Genomic DNA, 26,784 nt, shown 5'->3' on the forward strand with positions numbered 1-26,784 from the left:
GCTAGGGCAAGTTTTAGGATTAGCTTTATGGTTATTGTTTGTGTTAGGGTTTTGTTTGGCTTATAATTATAGTTAAATTTAGAGTTAGGTTTAGATTTAAATTTAGATTTAGATCAGGAATTAGGATATAGCTAAAGATAGAACTAGGGCTAGGGTTAGGGCGAGAGTTATAGTCTTAGTTCTAGGCTTAGCGTTAAAATAGGATTAAATTATGGCTAGGATTAGCGCGAGGATTAGTGTTAGTATTAGGCCTAGTATTAGGGCAGGAGTTAGGGTTAGGTTTAGGGTTATACTTAGGTGTATAGTAAGGGATGGGGTTATAGGTAAGCTTAGGGCTAGGGTGAGGGTTATAATTAGGGTTAGGGCTCGGGTTATGGTTTGATTAGGATTAAGGCTAGGTTTAGGGCTAGGATTATGGTTAGGGCAAATTTCAGGTCTAGGTTTAAAGTTAAAATTTACAGTTAAAATTTAAGGTCAGGTTTATTAACCTTCTGTAAGAATTAGGTTTAGAGTTAGGGTCAGGTTTAGAACTAAGGGTATTATTAGGGTCATGGTCATGATTATGGTTTTAGGTAGGTTAAGTTTTAAATATAGGACTCACATTAGCATTAAGGTAAGGATTAGCATAATTATAGGGTTAGGTTTAAGTTTCAGTTTGATTTAGGGAAATGAATAGGGTGACATTTAGGCATAGTGTTAGGTTTAGGCCTAGGGTTAGCATTACGATTAGGGTTATGGTTAAGTTAATGGATAGGGTTTAGAGAGAGGGTTACAGCTAGGGTTATGGTTTCAATTAGTGATTGTTTTAGAATTAGTTTTAGGGTTAAAGATAGGGTTAGGGCTCAGAATAGGGCTAGGATTTGGGTTAAATTAGGGCTAGGGTTAGGGTAACAGCTAATGTAAGTACTAGGGTTATGATTAGGGCTAATTTTAGTGTTAGAGGTTAGGATTAGTCTAGTGTTAATTTTAGATTTAGGGTTATGATGATGTTTAGACCTAGGGTTAATGTTAAGGTCAGAGTAAGGGTGAGGGTCAGTTTCAGGGTTCGGCTTAAGACTTGAATTATTTCTAGGATTAGGGCTAGGTGTAAAATTAGGGTTTGGTTTATATTAATTATTAGGGTTAGGTTTATGGCTTGGTTTGGTTTTAGAGCTAGGGCTAGGGTTAGAGCTAGTTTTAAAATGAGCCTTAGGGTTAGGTTTGGGCTTAAGCTTATTTTTAGGGTTCAATTTAGAGTTAAGGTTAAATCTAGGATTATGGCCAGGAATATGAATAGGGCTAGCATTAGACCTATGATTCAGGCTATGATTATGCTTTCAGTAAAGTATAGGATTAGAACTTGTGTTAGAAATAGGGTGAGAGTTAAAATTAGACTTTGGGCTAGGGTTAGGGTTTGTGTTAGGGATAGGGCTAAATTAGGGCTAAAATTAGGACTATGGTTAGTGTTAGATTTAGGTCTAGGTTTAGGGTTAGGGTTATAATTAAGGCTATGTTTAGGGCTAGGATAAGGTCTAGGGTTTGTGCTAGGGTTAGGGCTAGGGTAATGGCAAGAATTAATACAGGTCTAGGGTTATGGTTAGAGACAGTTTTAGGGTTAGGTTTATGGCTAAGTCTAGTGTAAGGGTTAGATATAAGATAATAGGTTTAGAGCTAAAAAAATTATTAATGTCAGGGTCACTGTTGGGCTTTGGTTCAGGTTTGAGTTTAGGGTTAGGGCTCAAATTAGCATTAGGGTTAGTATTAAGGTAATCATAGGGTTAGGTTTAGGGTTCAGGTTAAGTTTAGGGTATTTGAAAGTTTTGGGGATAGTGATAGGTTCAGGGTTAGGCCTTGGTTATATGAGCATAAGGGTAATGTTTAGGGTAATGGATACAATTAAAGTTAAGTTTTGGCTAGTTTTATGGTTAGAATTATGTCTTGAGTTAGGGTTAGGGTGAGGGTTAGAACTAGAGTTAGTTTTAGGGTTATGTTAGCATAAGGTTTATATTCTGAGCTATGGTTAAAGCTAGACTGGGATTTAGCTTCAAGGTTATGTCTAGGGATAGAATTACCATTGGTCTTTGGTAGAGTTAGAGTTAGAGTTAGACCTAGTATTAGTGGTAGGGTCAGTATAAGTGTCAGGGGTAGGGTTAGAATTTGGGATAGGTTTAGAGCTGGAATGAGAGCTGGGGTTAAGGCTATTAATAGAGTTAAGGTTTTTATTAGCTTAAAGATTAGGGATAGGTCTAGGGTTACCCTTAGCTTTAGGGTTTTGCTTAGGGTAAGAGATTGGTTCAGAGCAAGGTTTAGGGCTATGGTTAGGGTTAGACTTAGGGTTAAATCTAGGTTTAGGGCTTTGATTAGGGCTAGTGTTTGTGTTAGGATTAGGGATAGAATTAGGGCCATGTCTAATGTAAGAAATAGGGTTAAATTTAGATTAGTTTTTGTGTTAGGTTTACATTTAAGTTTAGGCTTAAATTTATAGCTAGGGTTTTTGTTAGGATAAGAGTCAGGTCAGGGTTTGTTTTAGGGTTAAGGATGGGACTTGAATTATTGATAGTGTTATTCTTAGCAATATCAGGGCAGTGTTTAGAGATAAATTGAGTGTTAGGATATGAGTAGGGTTAAGTGTGAGTTTTAAAATTAGTGTTAGAACTCGAATTAAGGCTATAGATAGGTCTAGGTTTAGTGTTAGGTTTTGGTTTAAGTTAATGTTTAGGGTAAGGGATATTGCTTACTTTAGGGTTTGGTGTAGGGATAGTATTAAGCTTAGGATTAGTATTAGAGTTAGATTTGAAGTTAGGCTTAGATATAGAGTTAGGGCTGGGAGTAAGAACATGGCAAAGGTTAGGGATAGGGATAAAATTATGTGAAGGGATAGGGTAAGAACTAGGGATAGGTATTGGCAGATAATTAGAGTCTTAGGGCTAGGGTTAGTGTTAGGTTTGAAGATAGGGCTAAATTAGTGCTAGAATTCGGGCTAAGTTTATTGTTTGGCTTAAGCCTAGAGTTAGTATTATTGTTAGGTTTAAGTTTAGGGTAAGAAATAGCATCATAGCTAGTTATAGAGGTAGGGTGAGGGTGGTGATTTCTGTTAGGGATAGGGTTAGTGTAAGGGTTATGATTAAAGCTAGATGTATGAATAGGATGAGGGCTAGGGTTTGTTTTAGGTTTAGGACAAAGATTAGGGCTAGGGTTAATTTCAGGTCCAGAATTACGGTTAAAGATAATTTTAGGGTTAGGATTATGGCTACCTCTAGGGTAAGGGTTAGGTGTAGGTTTATGTTCAAGTTTAGAGGTAGGGCTTTCATTAGAGTCAAGGTGAGGTTTAGGGTTTGGTATAGGTTAAAGTGAGGGCTTGTATTAGTGTTAGTGTATAGTCTAGGGTAAGGATATGGTAAGCTTTAGGTTCAGATTAGGTTCAGAGTAATAGATATGGTTAAGGTTAGAGTTCATGCCTAGGGTTTTCATTAGGGTTATGGTTTTGGTTATGGTAATGCATCGAGTTAGAGTTAGAGATGGATAAAGTAAGAGTTAGAGTTCATTTTAAGGCTAAGTTTATGGTTATGAATAGGGCTAGGGTTAAAGCTATGATTAGGGCTAGATTTTGGGTTAAGTTAAAGATAGGGTTAGGTTTAGGGCTAATGTAAAATTATGTTTAGGGATAGTTTTAGAGTTTTAGGGCTAGAGTTAGTGTTAGGGTTAGTTTTAGGATTAGCGTGATAATTACAGCTAGTAATGTTAGCTTCAGTGTCAGGTTCAGGGTTAGTTTAAGGTTTTTTCTTACAACTCATATTAGGGCTAGGTTTAGGGCTAGGTTTAAGATTAGGTTTGGTTTAGTTTAAGGGTTAGGGTTATAGCTATAGCTAGGTTTTACTTTAGGGCTAGATTGAAGATTAGGGCTAGTTTTAGGATTAGTGTTATGATTTGGGCTAGTATTAGGGTTTGGATTAGTCTTCAGGTTGGGGCTCAATTAGGTTTAGTGTAATGTTAGGGCTAATGCAAAGGATAGGGCAAGGGTTGGGACTAGGGTTAGAGTTACAGTAAGGGATAGGGATAGAATGAGTGAAAGGTCTAATGTGAGAGTTAGAGTTAGTCTTAGGACAAGTATTAGAGATAGGTCTAAATTAGGGCTAAGAGTAGGGCTAGGATTAGTGTCAGGGTTAGACCTAGAGTTTGGGTTAGGATTGTAATTAAGGTTATGCTTAGGACTACAATAAGGTCTAGGGTTTGTGTTAGGATTAGGGTTAGAATTATGGCTAGGGCTAATTTAATGTCTAGGGTTACAGTCAGGGAAAGTTTTAGGGAAAGATTTACAGCTCGGTCTATTGTAAGTGTTACGTATAGAATAAGAGTTAGGTTTAGATCTAGGGGAATTATTAGGGCCAGGGAAAGTGTTATTGCCTGGTTTAGGATTGAGTTTAAGATTATGGCTCAAATTAGACTTAGGGTCAGTGCTAGGATAAAGAATGGTTTAGGTTTTGGGTTTATGTTAGGTTTAGGGTAAGTAATAGTTTTGAAGATAGTGATAGGTTTAGGGTTAGTTTTAGGGTTAGCATTAAGTTAAGGGTTATGTTTAGGGTAATGGATACAGTTAAAGTTAACGTTAGGGCTAGGGTTATAGTTAGGATTAGGTCTTGGGTTAGGGTTAGGTGAGGGTTAGAATTAATGCTAGGTTTTTTGCTTGGATGAGGTTTTGTTGTAGAGCTATGGATAGAATTAAGGCTAGGGCTAATGTAAGGTCTATCATTAGAGTTAAGGGTAGTTGTAGGGTTTGGTTATGAATAGGTCTACTGTGTTAGGTTTAGGGTAAAGGTCAGGTTTAGAGCTACATGTATTATTACAGTCAGGATCAGGATTAGGGATTGGTCTTGATTAAGGTTTGGGGTTAAGGCTCAAATAGCATTAGGTTTAGAGTAGTGGATATGGTTAGATTTAGGGTTCAGGTTAGATTTATGTTTTTGAATAGCCTTAGGGATAGCTATAAAGTTAGGTTTAGTCCTATTGTTAGAATTTTGGTTATGCTTCAGTTTTTGGTAAAAGATAAGATTACAGCTAGAGTTAGGGATATGTTTATGTCTAGGATTATGGCAGGTGTTAGGGTTATGGTTAGACCTAGGGTTATAGTTAGGTTTACTGTTAGTGTTATTGTTGTTATTTAGGTCTAGGGTGAGGGTAAGGTTTAGAGCAGGTCTAGAGTAAATTTTAGGATTATGGCTACATTTAGCATTAGGGTTAGGGTAAGATTTATGGTAACTGATACATTTAGAGCTAGGGTTTGGACAATGGTTACATTTAAATTAGGGTTAAATTTAGGGGTAGGTATAAGTCTATGTTAATGTTTAGAGTTAGGATTAGAGCTCAGTTTAGAGGTAGTGTTAGGGTTAGAGTTACCTTATTCAAATTTTTTTGATACAACCCAGGATTTATATTTAACTAACTTTACAATGTTTCCCAGGTTAAGGCATTTTTGTTTAATGTTTTGGTGTCTGGGCAGTTAATATTTTAATTTTACTTTATTTTGACAAATATGAGTACATGTAAATGGAACTGAAAATCAGTTTATGCTAGCTGCTTGAAACTCCAAACACACACCCTCAATTTTTAGTGGGGACACTCTGGTATGTTCCTTGTGAATGTAGGCCTATGCTGAAGCATGCAAAAACAACTTTATCTGAGAGCACTTTAGGAAGAAACAGGGAATATGCATGCACTGAAATTCCTCCCATAATTATTTGGTCATATTTGTTTGATATTTAGTAGGATTCATTATTTTGCTTGCCCCACAAAGCTCTCCAAGTGTGTGACTTCTAAGATTAATGATTCTCTAATCAGGTTAGGATTAGTGCTAGGTTTTGGTTAGGGCTAAGGTTAGATATAATGTTATTGTGAGAGTAATTTTTATACAAATATCGTTGATACTTGGAAGAAGTCATCTTTTACCTAGCCTTAATATGCTCCTCAGATTTGGGCATTCTCATTTCAATAGTTTGCTAACAGGGACACTTTGTATTTTGAGGTTTCACTTTACATTGACTTATAGAGGTAAATGAAAATAGAGGTTAAAATCAAACTGGCTTGATTCAAACACTTAAAACACTAAATCAGTTCTCTGTGGGAACTCTCTGGTTTGTTTCTTATGGATGTAGTCCTAAGATGAAGATGGCAAAAAATGACTTTATCCAAGAGCTCTTTAGGAGAAAACAGAGAAATAATCATTAACTGAAATACCACCTCAATTATTTGGTCATATATTTGATACTGCATAGGATTTATCTGATAGCTTAGCCTCCTAGGTTCATCAGGTTTGAGATTTCTAGGATCATAGCTTTTTAAACAGGTTAGGGTTTGTATTAAAGATAGTGTTAGGGCTATTGTTAAAGCTAGTATTAGCATTAGAGTAAATTTTGATAAATATCTTTGAATCTTGGTAGGATTTATTTTTTCCTATGCTTACTATACTCCACATGTTTGGGTGTGCTATGTTCAATAGTTCACTGTAATGAACAGTTAGTATTTTAAAGTTTCAGTTTATTTTGTCCTATACAGGTAAAAGGAAATGGAGCTGGAAATCAAACAGCATTTGTGCTAGTTGCTTGAAACTTAATACTCCATCAATTTTCTGTGAGTAATCTCTGGTTTGTTTTGTGACAGTACGCCTATGCTGAAGAATGTAAAAACAACTTTATCCAAGAGTCCTTTAGGACATAACAGAAAAATATGCATATTCTAATATACTCCATGAATTTTTTGGATAGATTTTTTTGATACTATGCAGCATTCATCTCTAAGCTTGTCCCACTAGGCTTCCTAAGTTTGGAAATTCTATGGTCAAAGGTTTTATATAAAAAGTTAGGGTTAGGTGAAGAGCTAGGGTTAGAACTAGTATTAGGGTAAGAGTTAGTTTTATTCAAAATACTTTGATACTTGGTAGAATATTTCTTTTAGCTTGATTTACTCTGTTCCCAAGGTTCAGGCCTTCTCTGTTTACTGGTTTGCTCTCAGCAACATTTTGTATTTTAAGATTTCACTTAATTTTGACCCATACAGGAAAGTTAATGGAGTTAGAAATCAAAAAGTGTTTGTGCTAGCTGCTTGAAACTTCACACATTTCATTAGTTCTCTGTAGGGACTCTGGCATGTCCTTGTGAAAGTAGGTCTATGTTTAAGCATGCAAAAACCACATAATCTGAGAGCCCTTGTGGAGAAAACAGGAAAATATGCATGTATTGAATTAGCTCCAATAATTATTTTGTCAGATTTGTTTGATTTTGCATAAAATTTATTACTTAGCTTGTCATACAAGGCTCCCAAAGGGTGGGAATTCTGAAATCAATGGTTCTCTAATAAGGTTAGGGATAATTTTAGGTTTAGACTTATGGCTAGGGCTAGGCTTAGAGGTAATATTAGAGTAAGAGTTCGTTTGTTCACTTTGACTGATCATGATTTTTTATTTCTAGCCTTAGTATGCACCCAAGGTATGTTCTTCTGAATTCAACGATTCACTATCATGAACACTTTTTATTTTAAGGTTTCACTTCAATTTGACACCTATGGGTGAATGGAAATGAAGGTGGAAATCTAACAGGCAGTCCTTCCTCTGAACCTAACCCTAAACCTAACCATAAAAATAGCCCGAATCTCAGACCTAAGCCTAAAACTAATTCTAGATATTCCTAGCCCTAATTTAATCTTAACCCTAACCCAACCACTTGCTCTAAGACCTACTCTCACTCTTGTCATAGCCTTATTTTCAGTTCTAACCCTTTCCTTTACAATAACCTAAAAACTAGACCTAATCTTAGCTATAAAAATAGCCATAGCCCTAATCTTAGAATTAACCATAACTCTAAATCTTCTCCTAAGCCAAACTCACCCTATCATTAGCAATAACACTGAAGCTAATCAAAAAACTACCCTTAACTTTAGATTTAGTCCTAAAACAAAACCAAGCCATAGGAATCACACTAACCATTTACCTAAACCAAATCCTAACCATAAAACTAGTCCTAAGGTTATCCCTAACTTTAGTCCTATCCCTAACCATAAAATAAATTTTGATTCTGACTCTGACCTGAAAATTAAACCTAGTTAAAAACATAACCCTAAACCAAAACATAATCCTAAAGCTAGACTCAGTTCTAAATGTAACCCTAAAACAAGCCCTAATCCTAACCTTCGTTCTTACATTAGCCATATCTCTAAGAAGAGCCCTAACATAACAAAAAACCTGGCCCTTATCAAAGACAAAAACCTATCTTTAATCCTAACTTGAACTCTAAACTTAGCCCTAACCCTTACTCTATACCAAACACTAACTTTAATCTTTGCATTAAACCTAAAACTAACCCTAGCATTACCTCTTACTCTAAACATAACCCTAGGCCTAATCCTAGCTCTAATTCTATCCAATAACCTAAGCCTAATTTTAAGGCTAATAATAATGCTCAACCTGACCCTACCACTAACCCTCAAACTAAACTATACATTACCCTAAACCTAACATGAACCAAACCCAAAAATATCATTACCCTACAGTAACCTTAACCCTAATGCTAACTCAAGCCCTTAACCTAACACTAAAAAATAGCACTAATTATAACTCTATCCCTGAAACTAACCCTAATTCTAACAATAACCCTCTAAGTAAGTGTAAACCTAACCCAAATACTAATTCTACCACTAACATTGAACCTAATCCTAACCCTTACACTAACACTAACCCTATCCCTAAGCCTAAGCCTAAACATAACACTAACCCTAACACTGATCCAAAACCTATCCCTAACTCTATACATGTGGTTAATGATAACCCTAACCCTAATACTAAATCTAACACAATCCCTAACCCTAACAATAACCATAACACTACTACTAACCCTAACACTAATTTAAACCCTAATCCTAAAACTAACACTAACACTAACACAAACCCTAACCCTAACCCTAAAACTAACCCTAATCCAAACCTAAATATAACCCTAACACTAATCATAACAGCAACCCTAAAACTTGCCCTACCCTAACATTGAACCTAACCTTAATATTAACCCTAACACTAATTTTAAAACTTACCCTAACTTTAACTCTAACATTAACCCTTACTCTAACCCTAATCCTAAACCTAACTTTAACCCTAACCCTAATACCAATCCTAACACAATTCCTAACCCAAACCATGACCCTAAACCTAATCAAACCAAAACCGTAACCCTTTTCTAACACTAACCCTAACACTAACATTAACCCTAACCCTAACCTTAACTCTAACCATAATACTAAATGTAATCCTAATCCAAACCCTAACACTACCCCTAAACCTAACACTATACCTAAACCTAATCATAACCCTAACACTGTCACTGACCCTAAAACTAAAACTAACCCTAACCTTAACACGAACCCTAAATCTAACTTTAACCATAAATCTAATCTTAACACAAACCGTAACACTAACCCCAAATATAACTCTATCTTGAAACTTAACCCAAACCTAACCCTAATTCTCTCACTAATGTAACCTAATCTGAAACCTACACTAACCCTAAACCTAAGACAAACTCTAACCCTAAAACTAACCTTAACCCTAACACAAATAATAATACTAACCTAACACTATCTCAGTCACTAACAATAATCCTAATTATAAACCTAATACTAACCCTACACTAACACTAACATTAAACCTAACCCTAAACATAAATGAAACGCTAACCCTAACCTTGCCTGAAACACTAACCAAAACCCTAATCCTAACACTAAACTAACCCTAATCTTAACTAATTTAAACTGAAAACCAAAACCTAACCCTGAAGCTAACACAAACCTTAACCCAAAAACTAACATTAAACCTAACCCTAACACTAAATTTAAAATTAAACCTAAGCCTAACCATAACCCTAACACTTACCCTAACCCTTAACCTAACTCTACAACATACCTTAATGCTAACTCTATAACTCACCTTAAACCTAACCCTAACCCATACCAAAAAACTAATCCTAAACCTAACACTAATCTAACACTAACCCAAACCCTAACTCTAACACTAATCCTAACACTAAACATAAACCTAATTCTAAATGTAACCCTAACACTGACATTAACACAAAACCTAAAACAAACACACTATCACTAACTCTAAACCTAACTTTAACCCAAAGTCTAACTCTAAAAATAACACTAACAATAAACCTAACAGTAAACCTAACCCATAACTTACCTAACCATAAATCTTACACTAATCTGAACAGTAAACCTTACCATAAACCTAACAATAACCCAAACGCTAAAACCAAACCTAACCCTAATCATAAACCTAACTCTAACACTAATCCTAAACTTAACAGTAAACCTAAATCTAACCCTAATCCTAAGAATAATGCTAATCCTAACTCTAACCATAAATATAACCCAACACTAACCCTAACACTAACCGTATTTTTAAAAATAAGCCTAAATATAACAATAACCCCAACCCTAAACTTAACCTTAATTTTGAACCTAACCATAACCCTGACACTAACCTTAACAGAAACACTAACCCTAGCACTTATCTTAACTCAACCATACATAACCCTAAAGCTAACTCTAAAAGTAATTCTAATGCAAACCCTAACACTAACACTAACTCTAACCCTTACACTAATCATAAAATTAAACCTAACCTAACACTAACTCTAACCCTATCACTAACTCTAAACCTTACCCTACCTAACCTATCCCTAACCCTAATCTCAAATTTAATAACTTAATTTTAATAATAACCATAACCTAACACTAACCCTAACCCAAATGTTAACAGTAACTTTTACTCAACACTATCTTTATCACTAACCCTATCCCTTAACCTAACTCTAAACCTAACAATAACATAAACCCAAACTGTTACCCTAAGCCTAACCATACTCCTAATGCTAAACATTATGCTAAAACTACCCCTAACATTAACTCCAAGCCTCACTCTAAACCTAATTCTAAATATAACCCTAACCCTAACACTAACACTAAACCTAATGCTAAACATTAAACCCATGACTAACCCTAATGCTAACTCTAAGGATAACCATAAACCTAACCATAACCCTAAGCCTAAATCTAAATCTTACGTAAATATGATTCTATTCCTAACTGTACTCATAACAATAACCCTTAACCTAATTCTAACCCTAACCCTAATTCTAAAACTAACGTTTGCCGAATTCTGGCTGGGCACAATTCACGAGCACAAATCAAGTAGAAACAAACTTTATTTTTGGAACACACACGCTGAACCACAGGAGCTCTTCAGGAATTCCCTTAGAGCCCAGCTGCCACCACCAGATTTCCACAAGCTCCTCAGTCCCCCTACTCCTCCTGCTCTTGAGGTGGATTTGCTGGGTCGTATGGGCAGTGAAAAAAATGTCCCCCAATGAGCAGCTCCGTGGTCTGAAAGGGTGGGGAAACAGCCCAATGAGCATCACCACATAGGAGCCAATTAGCTGGCAGCTAGAAGTTTGCTGGGGCTGCTGTGAGCCAATCATCAGCTGGCAGCTGGAAGATTGCTGGCACCTGAAAGTTTGCTGGGGCCCCTTCAACTGTGGATCTCACCATCTCCCCCTCTCTGTTTAAAAAACAAGCATGTGGCTTAGGGATCCTGCCTGCCTTAGGTTGCCCAATACTACATATGGTGCTTACCCATAATCAGATGAGTTGACCTCAAGGTATTAGCCTCCTGTCTTAGGTAGATACCATTTCAATTGGATGTTACCCATCATTGACTACTGGTCCAGCATACAGCCACACCTGTAGATAGGTCTTTGTACAAGCGACGGGGGGTGAGGTTATTTGTCTCACCTCTGTTGGCCCCCAAAGTTTAGCTGAATGACCATAACAATGAGAAGGGAGAATACACCAAGTAAACTGACAGCTCCTTTTGGAAAAATTGTACCACCAATTACACCATCAGAAAAATACCCCAACACTACTACAAGTTGCTGCACCAACAGATAGTTCACGATGCATAAAAGTGATACATTGTCCAAGCAAATTTTTCAAGCAGTTGAATGATAGCTATTGCAGAAGCTGTAGATTGGTTTTATCTTTGTCTTCACTGGCACTGGGATAAAGATAGAAATTCTTGCAATAATGGCTAAAGAAAAAACTATGTACCATTCCAGAAGGCATTAGAAGAAAACAATTTTCTGAACACTTTACATTATCTTGAACAGAATTATTAAATATAATGAAAAGAAAAGGTAAAATTAAAAATACAACAGATCTGTTAATCTTCTTTGGTGTTCACATATTAAAACAATCCTCAACAGCTGTTTACCAAATTTAAATTAAACAATTTAAATCATGTGAATAAAAAATATATCTGGATCAATTTTTTCATGAGCCTTCATCATATAAGATATATGGATATATGTACATACAAACATAAAACAAAAAACACAAGTGTGCAAACATGATATAATACATATAACATAATAATAAAATGCTTATAACTTTTTACAGGTGAAATCTCCTGTAAATCTCATTGATATGTTTAAAAATTCTAAAGTCAAAAAATAGAATTGATAAGCAAAACATTAACCTAGGTCTGTATGAGCTCAAAAAACAAAATAGAACTTCATGTTGTGGAAAAGGGCAATAATAAAATAGATATTGAAAAAAGGTTCCTGGTTCTGTTGCAGATGTAAAGATGGCCAAACTGGAGTTTTGGATATTAGCTGTTATGGATTTGAGCCAAATCATCTTCTTTTTAGTCTATAGAAGTCACTTTAGTTAATTTCTCTGGAATCCAAATCGGCTGCTTTTCTCCCTGTGAAAACACACAAACAAACCCCCAACTCCAGACAATTACTAGCACAGGAACTTTCCATTGTCCTTTTAGAATATCCTTCCAAAGCACCTTGGGCTTATGTACATTATTTTTGGACACATATGCCTTTCCACAGCACTAAGTCCTGATGAATCTAAATTTAAAATGTTTAGAGAAAAAGGGTTATTTTAAGTTTATCTCTGGGGCATATATACCCCTTGCAATTCCCTTTTTTTGCTTTAAGAAGTACATGTTAGTACTTTGATGAGCTCTTTCAACTATGCCTGGTCCCTGTGGATTGTTTGGGATTCCTGTTATATGAGTAATGCCAAATGATGAGCAAAATTATTTAAAAGAGGTAGAAGTATTATCAGAAGCATGCCCACAGTGGAAAAATTTTTAAGCAATGAGCTATAATATCTCCATATTTCTCTGTCATGAAGGGAGCCCATCAAAATCCGAAAGAAGTATCAACTGTAACATGCAAATATTTTAATTTTTCAAATTCTGGCAAGTGTGTGACGTCCATCTGTCACATATGGTTGGGTATCAGTCCTCTAGAATTGACTCCAAGATTAACTTGTGGCAAAAAGGTCACAAAATTTTGACTTTGTTTTATTATATTTCTAGATTGTTCCTTAGTCATTTTAAAATGCTTTTGTAAAGTATTAGAATCAACATGAAAGTTATTATGAAAATTCGTAGCTTCTTCTTGTGTAGAGAAAATATGTATGTCAAGTGTAGTTTTTATCTGCTAAATCATTGCCCAAACATAGGGCTCCAGGAAATCCTGTATGTGCCCTGATAGGTCCTATAAAGAATGAATCTTTTCTGTACCAGATTAGACTTTATACAGTAGAAAACAAAGAGAAAACCATAGAGGAAGAGTAAATCCTAGTAGCATCTTCAAGGGATTCTGTATCATTAACTATATACTAATTATCTGAAAATAAATTAAAAACAGAATCTTTAAACATCACAAAATCTTGTAAACTGCATTAAGTTCTACCTTTTTAGTTGATTGATTAGGTAACAAAAATGTAAAAGTTCGAACAGGTGTAACTATTGCTGCTGTTCCATTATTTGACCTATTAGTGAATATATTTGGAACATTCATGATAGGTGTTTTTCTTGTCGTTTATGAAAAATTACAGAATTTGATTACCAAAAAGACAATAAAGGATTAGATGGTAAGTGGTTATCAAATGAAACATTAGATTTGCACATGATTATTGCCCAAGTATTTAACTCATTAGCTAACTCATCAATTTGATCCAAAGTATATGGAGTAATATTTTATTTGAAGAAATTCCAAACACTCCCTTTGCTGCATTTATTCCTTTGAGAATTAATTGACCTACAGCCTTAGGATACCTAGTAAGAATAGTGTTAGAATAAGAGAATAAGATAAATTTATCTATAATAATAGACCTTCTTGCCAACATACTCCTGTAGGAATTTTTGTATTGGTAGTACAATAAATAATAAAGGCAAACTTATATCAATTCGATCCAAATGCATATTTTGCATATAAGTTTCAATAATTTTTAATGCCTTTCTTGATTCAGGCATTAAAATAAGGGTGAATTTAAATCTGATTTACCTTTTAGAATATCAAATAAAGGTCCCAACTATCCTGTTTTTATGCCTAGATAAGGCCTTATCCAATATATGTCTCCTAATAACTTTGAAATTCGTTAAGTGATTTGAGTTGATCTATTCATATTTGAATTTTTGGTGGATGTACCATGTTTGAGGATAAGAGAAGTCCTAAATAATTAATTATAAAATTTAATTGTAATTTATTTGTTGCTATCTCTAGATTATAATTTTTAATAAGTTTATAAGTGTGGCATAACATTCTAGCAATGTATTTTTAACTTTGTGTGCTAATAATACATCATCCATACAGTGAACTATTTGTAGTTCAGGATCTTGATTTCTAAGTGTCTGGTTACTTTGTTAACATAAATTTGACACATAGTTGGGCTGTTAGCCATCCTTGAGAGAATAGTTTCCATTCATATCTCTGATCAGGACCTTCATGATTCAGTGCAGGGATAGTAAGACAAAACTTAGACTATCTTCAGGATGAATTGAAATTGAAAAAAAAAAAAAAAAAACCTTTGTAATCTATAACTAAAACATAGGAGGTTTTTGGCAAAGCATTTAATTGAGGAATCCCCAATTGAGCAGGTTACATAATTACCATCTCATTATTAACAGCTCTTAAATATTGCAATAATCTCAATTTACCAGATTTTTTTTAATGACAAAATGATAGTATTACGGGGAGATACAGAAGATTGAATATGTCCTTCCGCTAATTGTTGTTTGACAACATCATGGGTTGCTATTTACTTTTCTTTAGTCAGGGTCCACTGAGGAACCCATTCTGGTATTTCTTATTTCCAAGTAATTTTTATTGTCTCAGTGACCCCTCCTGAAATTCCAAAACATGTCTGTCTGTTCCTTGATCTATTTGTATTAGTGCTTTTATATTTTATTCTTGTTCTTTTACCTTTTTTCTTTCCTAAAACATTGTCTAGCCCTAATTGTGGGCACATGTGGATTGATGTTATTCATTAATGTCAAACCTAATTGATCTAGGACATCTTATCACCATACATTTATAGGAAGATAATCCAATACTTATGGCTGTATAGTTCCTTCACATCCTTCAAGATCTTTCCAATCTGATACCATTGCACTTCCATGGGGATTAGTTTCCATTCCTAGGCCTCAAATCATTTGAGTGGCTTGTTGTAATGGCCAATGTTTTGGCCATTCTTGACTAGAGATGATGCTAAAGTATGCACCTATATCCAGCAACCCATTAACTTCATGTCCTTGAATATTTAGTTTTAGCATGGGTTGAGAATTTAAATTTTAAAAAAGCATGGCCAAATGTACACCTTTGGAGCCTAATCTCTTGGAACCTCTTTCTACAGTATGACTGAAAAATTTATCATATAGGCTTAGTATTATTAGTAACTGTGCTGTTCTATTTCCTGGTGAAACTACTGATATACCCTTTGGAGAACTGGCTATACTTTGTATTTCACCTTCATAATCGAGATCAATTACCCCCGGACTTATCATAACTCTTTATAGAGTAGAATAACTGCATCCCAATAATAATCCTACTGTTCCTTTGGGAAGAGGACATTTTACACTTGTAACAATAATTTGAACTACCATCTCTTGAGTTAGTACTGTTCTGGCAGAGGTGCAGATATCCAATCCTGTGCTTCCTCTGTTTTTTTTAATGAGGAATTTAATGGACAATTTGTCCTGGGCACTACCTTGATGGGGTTGCTGCATTTCTCCAGTGTCTCTTATGTTTGTGGTCATGATTTCCAGAGCATTGGGCCCCCCGTTAATTTTTTTGGCAATGAAAACTGATGTCTTTATGATATCATGGATAGATACCTGGTTATTTTTAATTTTTTGATTCAGATTACACTCTATGGTGGTTTGAGAATGGCATTCATTAGCCCAATGTCTCCCTCTACTCCCTCTACGGCATCATAGGCATATACCCAGCATTCTACTTCTTTGATACATGTTTTTTTTAAACCCTCCTTCTCTGAGGCAATTCATTTTAAATATGTGCTGTTTGTTCACAATTGTAGCATGCTTTTTCCTGGCATCTAAAACCTGTTGTACTGCAGCTTCTAGGACTTGTCCTTGTTCATTAATGTTTCTACATAATTTAATACATGTGTTTAAATCTTTATGTTTCCATGGTGTAATGACTTCTCTGCACCAATGATTCACTTGCTCCTTATCCAGTTGTTTTATTAATGGCATTGCTTATTCTGTATTTCCAAAAACTCTGGTAGCTGTTTGAATAAGCCTATCTACAAATTTAGCATAAGGTTTATTAACTCCTTGAATTTCTTTAGATTATCGACCTTGAAAACCTCCATGTACTTGTAAAGTTTTCTATGCCCTAACCACATCTGCAGCAGTTTGTAAGTATATGGCATGATCATATGCAATTTGTTGTTGTTGATCCTCATAAGGTCCCTTTCCTCACAACATATATAAATTTTTCAGAGGATAACCATCTGCTGCATTTAACCTAGCCATCTCCTTGCAAAATTCTTCATTGACAACCTTCTATGACAGGTATTGTCCTCCATTTGGCACAGCCTTACACATACTAATCCAATCTGCTGAAGTCATGTTAAAGTTGGTAATGGATTAGACCATGCTTACAGTAAAGGGTGATTGAGTACCGTGATTGTTAACGCCTCTTTTAGCAGCTTTGCTGTTTTGAAATCTAAAGCAGAGTGAATTTGCAGTCCTAGTGCCTGCTCAAATACAGGGCATTGTAATACTTGGTCTTGTGTCAAAATCCCATCTATCAACTATGGGGGATGGGGGAATCCCAGCATATGTTGCTGGCACTGTTGGTTGGACACTTATGCCCTCTTGTGATAAAAAAGTGTTAGTAGCAGTCTCCTGTTGGAACTTTTTCCCTGATGGTTTTTTCTGCTTTAAATTTTCTTCCTCTGTGTGACTAGATCGACTGACCTTCTCTTTTACTTGAATTTTTTCCTCTGTCTGACTAACTTGAGATACCTTCTCTTTTACTTGAATTAATATTTCTTCTTCTTCCACTACTATAGTCTGAACTGAAGGCTTTGAACTAAGCAAACAAAATACCAACGCCCACAATGACAATGTGACAATAGGCAAAGTTCCTGGGTTTTTCTTATCCTTTTCCCTTAAATCTTCACCATGATGGTTTCATTGTGATATATTTAACAACTTCTTCTTAAAAAGCCATGGGCTATATTTTTGTATTGTATAAATGTATGCCCTGACTGCTCTCGATTTTACTGGGATGCCTCATCTCTCTAACAATTTACTTAACACTCTTTGGTTTGTTTTTTTACTAATTCCTGATCAAGTATTTCTACTATAATACAACCTAACAAGATAATGCCAAAAGGAAACAAAAATGAAACAAAACAGAATGAAACAAAAATGGAACAACAAAAAATAATTATAATAGCCTTTCTATCCTTCTGAAATGTCCATCCGTCGTTTCTCCCTATCTGTTGCTCAGATACAAATAGTTTTTTCTCAGATGTGAGTGGTTTTTCTTCCATATTACATATCTCCCAGGACAGACAACTTAAAATAAAAGCAAAACAAAACAAATAAAAAAAGAATCTTAAAATGGCTACCCATCTTCTCGCCCTGCCCTCAGGGGAGAGAAGTTTACTTATCACTTATGCTCAGTTGTTTCCCCATACGGGCCACCAAATGCCACAGTCTGGCTGGGACTAATTCAAGAGCCACTTATTAACAGAAAGGAACATTAATTTTAGAACACACGTGCCACACCACACAAGCTCTTCAAATATTTCTTCAGAGCCCAACTGCCACTACCAGCTTCCCACAAGCCTCTCAACACCCTCACTCCTTTTTATCTTGATACTGATTGGCTTTGTTGCATGGGAAGAGCCAAAAAAGGTCCCCCAATGAGCAGCTCAGTTGTCTAAAAGGGCAGAGAAACATCTCAATGAGCATTACCACAGAGGAGCCAATCACCTGGCAGCTAGAAGTTTACTGGCAGCTGGAAGTTTGCTGAAGCCCTTTGGCTGTGGCTCTCAACAAACTTTATACCTAACTCTAAGTCTAGCATAAATCTAAAACTAAAACTAACCCTTATCCAAACACTAACCCTAATCCTAACTTAACTATAACCCTAATCATGACATAAACTTCACCCTAAACTTAAACCTAACCCTAACACTAAATCTAACCCTAACATTAATCTAACCCTAAAACTAACAGTAAACATATTTCTAAACCTAAGCTTAAGCTTAACCCTAAACCTAACAGTAACCCTAACACTAAAACTAAACTTAACTCTAACCCTAAACCTAACCCTAAACTTAACATTAACCTCAAACTTAAAGTTAATCTTAAGATTAACACTAAACCTAAAACTAAATGTAACCCTAATACTAATCATAATACTAACCCTAAACCTTACCCTAAACTTAACACAAACTCTAACCCTAACCCTAACGCTTATCATAACCCTAACCTGAACCCTAACCTTAATGCTAACATTACCCAAATTTTAAACCTAAGCCTAACCCTAACCCATATATTAAAAATAAACATAACTCAAAACCTAACAATAACAGTAACACTAAACTTAACCCTAAATGTAACACTAACCATAACTTAATACTAATTCTGAAACTAAGTCTAAACCTATCGCTAACCATAACACTATTGCTAATCCTAACCATAACACTAACAGTAAGACTAACCCTATATCTAACAATAACCCTAACACTAACCCTAACCCTAATTTTAACACAAACTTTAATCCTAACCATACACTTACTATAACCCTAACTCTAACCCTCAGCTAACACTAAGCCTGAATCTAACCCTAAAAGGAATAGTAAGACTAACTCTAACCCTGACACTAAAACTAACCCTAAGTCTAGACCTAAACCTAAACCTAACAATAACCCTAACCCTACCCTAACACAAATTTTAACCCTAACCCTAATTCTAAGTAAACCTAAGCCTAACTCTAATCCAAACCTAACCCTAAACCTAATCCGTACCGTAATCCTAATCATAACCATAACCCTAATCATAACACTAAACCTAAAGATAACACTAAACTTAACCCTAATCCTAACTCTAAACCTAAAACTGAAATTAACACGAACTCTAACAGTAATAATAACTGTAATAATAACCCTAAACCTAACCCTAAACCTTACCTTAATAATAATAAAAAATGCACCCTAACCCTAAACCTAACCCTAACACTACCTTTAATTTTAACCCTAAACCTAACCCTAAAACTAACACTATGTCTAACCTTAAACCTACACCTAAACCCTAGAAGGAATCATATACCTAACGCTAATTCTAAGTAAACCTGATCCTACCCCTATCCCTATCATGAATCCTAACACCAAGCCTAAGCATAACCCTAACACTAACCCTAACCTTAAACCTAACCTAACCCTAAGGCTAAACCTAACCCTTATCTTAATCCTAATTATAATACTAAATGTAAACCTAACACTAACATTAACCCTAACACTAACTCTAAACCTTACACTTACCCTATCCCTAATACTAATTGTAACCATAACTCTAATCCTAACCCTCACCCTAACCGTAAACCTTACCTTAACCCTTACCCTATACCTAACACTAATCCTAACACTAACACAAACCTTAACCCTAACCCTAATTCTAACACTAACTCTAAAACTAACATTAACCCTAATATAACCCTAACCATAACACAAATCCTAACCATAAACTTACAATAACTCTAACACTAACATAACACTAACCCTAATATTTAAATTAACCGTATGCTAACCATAAAACTAACCCTAAACCTAACCCCAAAAATAATTCTTATTCTAAAACTAACCCTAACCCTAAACCTACCGATAAACCTTACAGTAACCCTAACCCTAACTCTTACACAAACTCTAACCATAACCCTAATATTAACCCTAAACCTTACTCTAAAACTAATCCTAACTCTAAATTAGCCCTAATACTACCCCTACCCCTAACCCTATCCCTAATTCAAATTTAACAATAACCATTATTCTAACACTAAATGTAAATATAATCCTAAATATAATACTTCTCCTAATCAGAACCATAACCCTTATGTTAAAACTAAACCTAACACTAAACATGAAACTAACCATAATCTTATCTGTAAATTCAACCGTATTCTTAATTATAATGCCAAACCAAACAGTAACGCTAACACTAATTGTAACTCTAACACAAACCCTAACACTAAAACTAAACCTAAACCTACCCCTAACCCTAAAGCTAAACCTAAACCTACCACTAACCCTTACTCTAACATGAATCATAAACCTAACCCTATCATGAAGCCTAACACCAAACCTAACCACAACCCTAACACTAACCTTAAAGCAAACCCTAATCTTATATCTTACCTAACTCTTACCCTTAACCTAACCTTAACCTTAATCCTAATCATAACACTAAATCTAACCATAAAACTAATCCTAAACCTAACACTAACTTTTACCCTAACCCTAACCCTTACACTCACATTATTTCTAATCCTAACAGTAACTATAACTGTAATCATATCTCTCACCGTAACCATATACCTTGCCTTAACACTTACCCTATACCTAATCCTAACACTAACACTAAACCTAACACTAACACTAACCCTAAACCTAACCCTAATTCTACCACTAACATAAACCCTTACATAACCCTAACTGTAAAACAAAACCTAACCCTAAACATATCCTATCCCTAATACTAACCTTACACTAACTCTAATCCTAAGAGCAACCCTATGCCAACCACAAAACTAAAACTAAAACTAACCCCCAAAATAACTCTAACCCTAAAACTAACCCTAACCCTAGACTTACCCCTAAACATTTCACTAACCCTAACCCTATCTCTGACATGAACTCTAACCCTAATTTTAATAGTAATCTTAAACCTTATACTAAAACTAATCCTAACCCTAAACCTAACCCAAATACTACCCCTTTCCCACCCCTATCCCTAACTAGAAACCTAACACTAACCATTATCCTAACCCTAAATCTAACCATAATCCTAACTATAACACTAATAATAACCCTATCCAAAATCCTTACATTAAAATTAAACCTAACATTAACGTAAAACTGACCATAATCATAACTTTAAATTTAACTCTATACTTAATTATAACACTAAACCAAACAATAACACTAACACTAATTGTAACCCTAACACTAAACATAAACCTAAGCCTAACACTAACCCTAAACGTAACCCTATATTGAACCTTAAGCCAAACCCTAACCATAACCTAAATCTAACCCTAACTCTATCTTTAACACCAATCCTAAACCCAAACCTAAAAACAAATCTAACACTAACCCTATTGCTAAGCCTAGTCCTAAACACAACTCTAAATTAATCCATATCCTAACACTAACCTTAACTCTAAGCCTAACATTTACCCTAACACTAAGCCTAACAATCACCCAAAACCTAAACCTAACACTAACACTAACTATAATTAAAACAATAAACCTAAACCTAAAACTTACATTAACGCTTACCTTAACCCTAAAACTAACTCTAATACTAACACTATCTCTATCCCCAATCCTAATCCTAAAACTAATCATAACATAAACCAAAATCTTAACCCTAAACCTAACCTCACCTAAATCCTAACCCTAAATTTACACTAACCCCAATTCTTTTGGAAAACTAACCCTAAACCAAATTCTAATACTATCTTTAGCCCTAACCCTAAACCCTCCTCTAACGCTAACACAAACACTAACACAAACACTAACCCTAACACTAACACTAACCCTAACATACACCATAACATAACAGTAACCCTGACCCTAAAACTAACAATAGCCCTAACCCTTAACCTAACAAAAACACTAATACTAACTCTAAAACTGACCATAATGCAAATCTTATCCCTAAAACTTACCCTAATAAAATTCTATAAGGACCTTTCATCTTAAACCTAAAATTAAACCTAACCGCATCAGTAACCCTAACCTATCAATAACCCTAACCCTAACCCTAACCCTAACCCTAAACTTAATTCTAAATCTAAACTTAGCCACAACCCTTACCATAATACAAACCCTAACCCTAACCGAACACTACCGCTAATACTAACCCTAACTCTATTTCTAAAGCCAACCCTAAACCTAACTCTAAACCAAACCAGAACCCTAAGCCTAAACCTAACCCTATCATAAACACTAACCCTAACCCTAAACCTAAGACAAACCCTAAACCTAACCTTAACTCTAAACCTAAACCTAAACCTAACCTTAAAGCTAATAGTAACCCTATTCTAAATATAACTATAATATTAACTGTAACTCTAAGCCCAACCCAACCCTAAACCTAACTCAGATTCTAACACTAAACCTAACACTAACCCTAATGCTAACTCTAACCCTAACCCTAACACTAAGCCTAAGACTAAGCCTAACCCTATCTGTAACCATAACCTAATTCTAACCCTAAGTTTAAACTTAATCTAAAACCTAACTGTAACCCTAATACTAAACTTAACCCTAATCTAAACCCTAAAAAATACCCTAACAGAACCCTAACACTAAAACTAACCCTAAACCTAAACTTCACTCTAAACCTAACCATAACACTAACACTAACCCTAGCCCTAAACCTTACCCTTTTTCTAAAACTAACCCTAACCCTAAAACTGTCCCTAAGCATGACCCTAACACTACCCCTAACTCTAACCCTAACCCTTAAGCTAATCTACCACTAACCCCCACCCTAAAACTAATACTAACCCTAACCTAAACCTACACAAAACATAATAGAAACTCAAACACTACCCTAATGCTAACACTAACCCTAACACTAACACTAACCCTAAACTTAACTGGACATCTTACCCTAATCCTACAACTAACCTTAACCGCAATAGTACTCCTAAACTAACACTAATTCGAATACTAACACTAACCCTAAACCTAAACCTAATCAAACACTAATGCTAACCCTGATACTAACCCTAACGCAAAACCTTAACCTAACACTAACCCTATCTCTAACCCTAACCCTACACTAACACGAAACCAACCCTTATCTTAACCTAACACTAAACCTAATACTAAACCTAACCAAAACACTAATACTAATCCTCACAAAACCCTAAATTTAACAATAACCCTAAAACTAACCCTATCTCTAACCCTAACCCTATACTAACACTAAACCAACCCTTATCCTAACCTAACACTAAACCTAACACTAAACCTAACTAAAACACTAATACTGATCCTCACAAAACCCTAAATTTAACCATAACCCTAACAATAACCCTAAACCTAACACTAACAGGAATTGTCAACCTAACTATAACACTAATCCTAACCCTTACCCTAAAGCTAAACTTAAACCTAAACATAACAATAACCCTAACTGTAAACCTAACCCTAACACTAACCCTAATCTATCACTAACCTTACTCTAATTATAAACCTAACACTAATTCTTTACCTAACGCTAAACCTAAACCTAACACTAACCTTAAATCTAATCCTAACATGTTCCTAACCCTAACCCTAAACATTTCTCTAACCTAACCCTAAACCTAAACCCTAACACTAAAACTAACCCTAAAACTAATGCTATTTTTGAAACTAACCCTATTTTTAACCTCACCCAATTTCTAACTTTAACCTAAGCCTAACACTAACCCTAACAATAACATTAACCTTAACAATAACACTAACCCTAAAGCTAACAATAACCCTAACTGTATCTCTAATCCTAATCTAAACAGTAATCTTAAACCTAATTTTTATTCGAACACAAATCCTAACTCCAACACTAACCCTAACTCTAATTCTAACATTAACCATAAACTTATTTCTAACCCAATTCCTAACCTGAAAACAAATCCTAATCCAAAAAAAAACTTAAATGAAATCTAACCCTACCCCAACCCTTATGTAACACTGACACTAAACTTGTCACTAACCCTAACCCCAAACCAAACCCTGTCACTAAACCTAACAATAATTTTAATGGTAAACCTAACATTAACCCTAACTTTAACAATAACACAGACCCTAAAACTAACCCTAATACTACCATTAACCCTAAAACTAACCCTACACTCACCCTAACCCAAAATTTAAGCCTAATCCTACCGTAACCCTAACCATAACCCTAACACAATCCCTAAATCTAATTGGAATCTTAACACTTTTCCTAATTCTAACCCAATACATAATCCTAACCCTATCCCTAACCCTATCGCTAACATTAAACCTAACCCAGACTTTAAACCAAGACACTAATCTTATTGCTAACCATTACCCTCAGACTAACAGTAACCTTAACCCTAATCCTAACACTAACACTAACCGTAAACCTAACACTAAACCTAACCAAAGCCTAATACTAACTGTAACACTACCCCTACCCCTAACTCTAACTCTAACACTAACCCTAAAGTTAATCCTAACCCTAACACTATGCCTAAGCCAAAACCTAACCGTAACACTAAGACTAACCCTAACACTAACTTAACCCTAACACTAACCAGAACCCTAACCATTACACAAACCCTAATCTAACCCTAACACTATTCCTAACCCTAACCCTAACACTAAGAGTAACCCTACCCTAACTCTAATCCTATCATTTATCATAACCCTTACCCTAACACTAACACTAACCCTACAACAAAGCCTAATTTTACAACAAAGCCTAAACCTAATCTTAACCCTAACCCTAACACTTTTCTAAACCTAACCCTTATCCTAAAACTAAACCTAGCCCTAAACCTAACGCTAACCCTATTAATAACCTTAAACCTAAACTTAACCCTATCACTAGCCCTAACCCTAACACTGACTCTAACAGTAAACCTCACCATAAATGTAATCCTAACCTTAACACTTACTCTAAACCTAAACCTGACACTAACCCTAAACATAATTCTAACACTAACCTAAAAAGTAATCTTAACCCTAAACCTAATCCTAACTCTAACACTAATCCTAATATAGCCATAAATCTACACCTAACCCTAACTGTAACATAAAACTGAACCTATTTCTAATTGTAATCCTAACACTAATTCTAATCATAACTCTAACTCAAAACCTATACCTCATCCTAACCTAAATTCTAACACTAACCCAAACCCTAAAACTTACCATAACACAAACTCTTAACCTAACGCTAACCCTAAGACAAACACTAACCAAATCTCAACCCTAAACCTAACCAAACCATAACCCCTACCTAAATCTAATTCTAAACCTAACCCTAACACTAACCTTGACCCTAAAGCTATAGCAAAACCCAACCCTAAATCTAAACCTAATACTAACGATAAACCTAACACTAACTATAAGTCTAACTCTAATCTTAACTGTAACCCTAATGATAACCTTAACCCTAATTTTAACAAAAACCCTAACACTAACCAAACACTAACCCTAACACTACTCCTAAAGCCAAACCTAACTCTAACTCTAAAACTAACCCTAACTCTAACCTGAAGTCTAAGACTAAACCTGAAGCTATCACAAACACTAACCCTAAACCAAACACTAACCCTAACAATAACCCTACCCCTAACTCTAATACTAACCCTAACCCTAAGTGTTACCCTAATTTTAACTGTAAAACTAAGCCTAACGCAAAACCAAAACAAATCTTAACAATAAACCTAACACTAACCCTAACACTAACCCTTACCCTAACCCTAACCCAAACACTAACCATATCTCTAAATTTAACCCTGTCTCTAATCCTCACCTTATTCCTAATACTAATCATAACTTTAACCTTTACCCTAACCCTAACACTCTACCAATCCTAACTTTAAACCTAATAATAACCGTAACTCTAAACCTAACACTAATCCCAAATCTAAATATAACCCTAACCCAAACACTAACACTATTCCTATCTGTAACCTGAACCCTAACACTTATTTGAACCACAACTCTAACACTAAACCTAATATTAAAAGTAACCAGAACCCTAACCCTAAAACTACCCCTAACCCTATCTCTAATCCTAACCCTATCTCTTATCCTATAAATTACCCTAAGACAAACACTTACCTTAATGCTACCCTAGTCTTAAACTAATCGTTATCCTCCCAAACCTAACTCTTTTACTAGTCTTTAACGTCAGCCTTATTTTTACTCTAGGTTTAACGCAAAATATGACCCTTATTTTAACCCTAACATTAACCCTATATCTAAACATGACACCAACCATTAAATGGACCCTTACTATTCTACTAGTAAACTTATGCAAAAATCTAACAATAATACTAGCACTAAACCAAACCTAATCTTAAATAGAGTCATCAATCCTGCCCTAGTCCTAAACAAAACCTGAACTAGCCATTACAATAACCTTTAACCTAACACAAAAACTAACCCTAT

This window comes from Ictidomys tridecemlineatus, chromosome Y, assembly GCF_052094955.1.
Source record: "Ictidomys tridecemlineatus isolate mIctTri1 chromosome Y, mIctTri1.hap1, whole genome shotgun sequence".
NCBI classification, from domain to species: Eukaryota; Metazoa; Chordata; class Mammalia; order Rodentia; family Sciuridae; genus Ictidomys; species Ictidomys tridecemlineatus.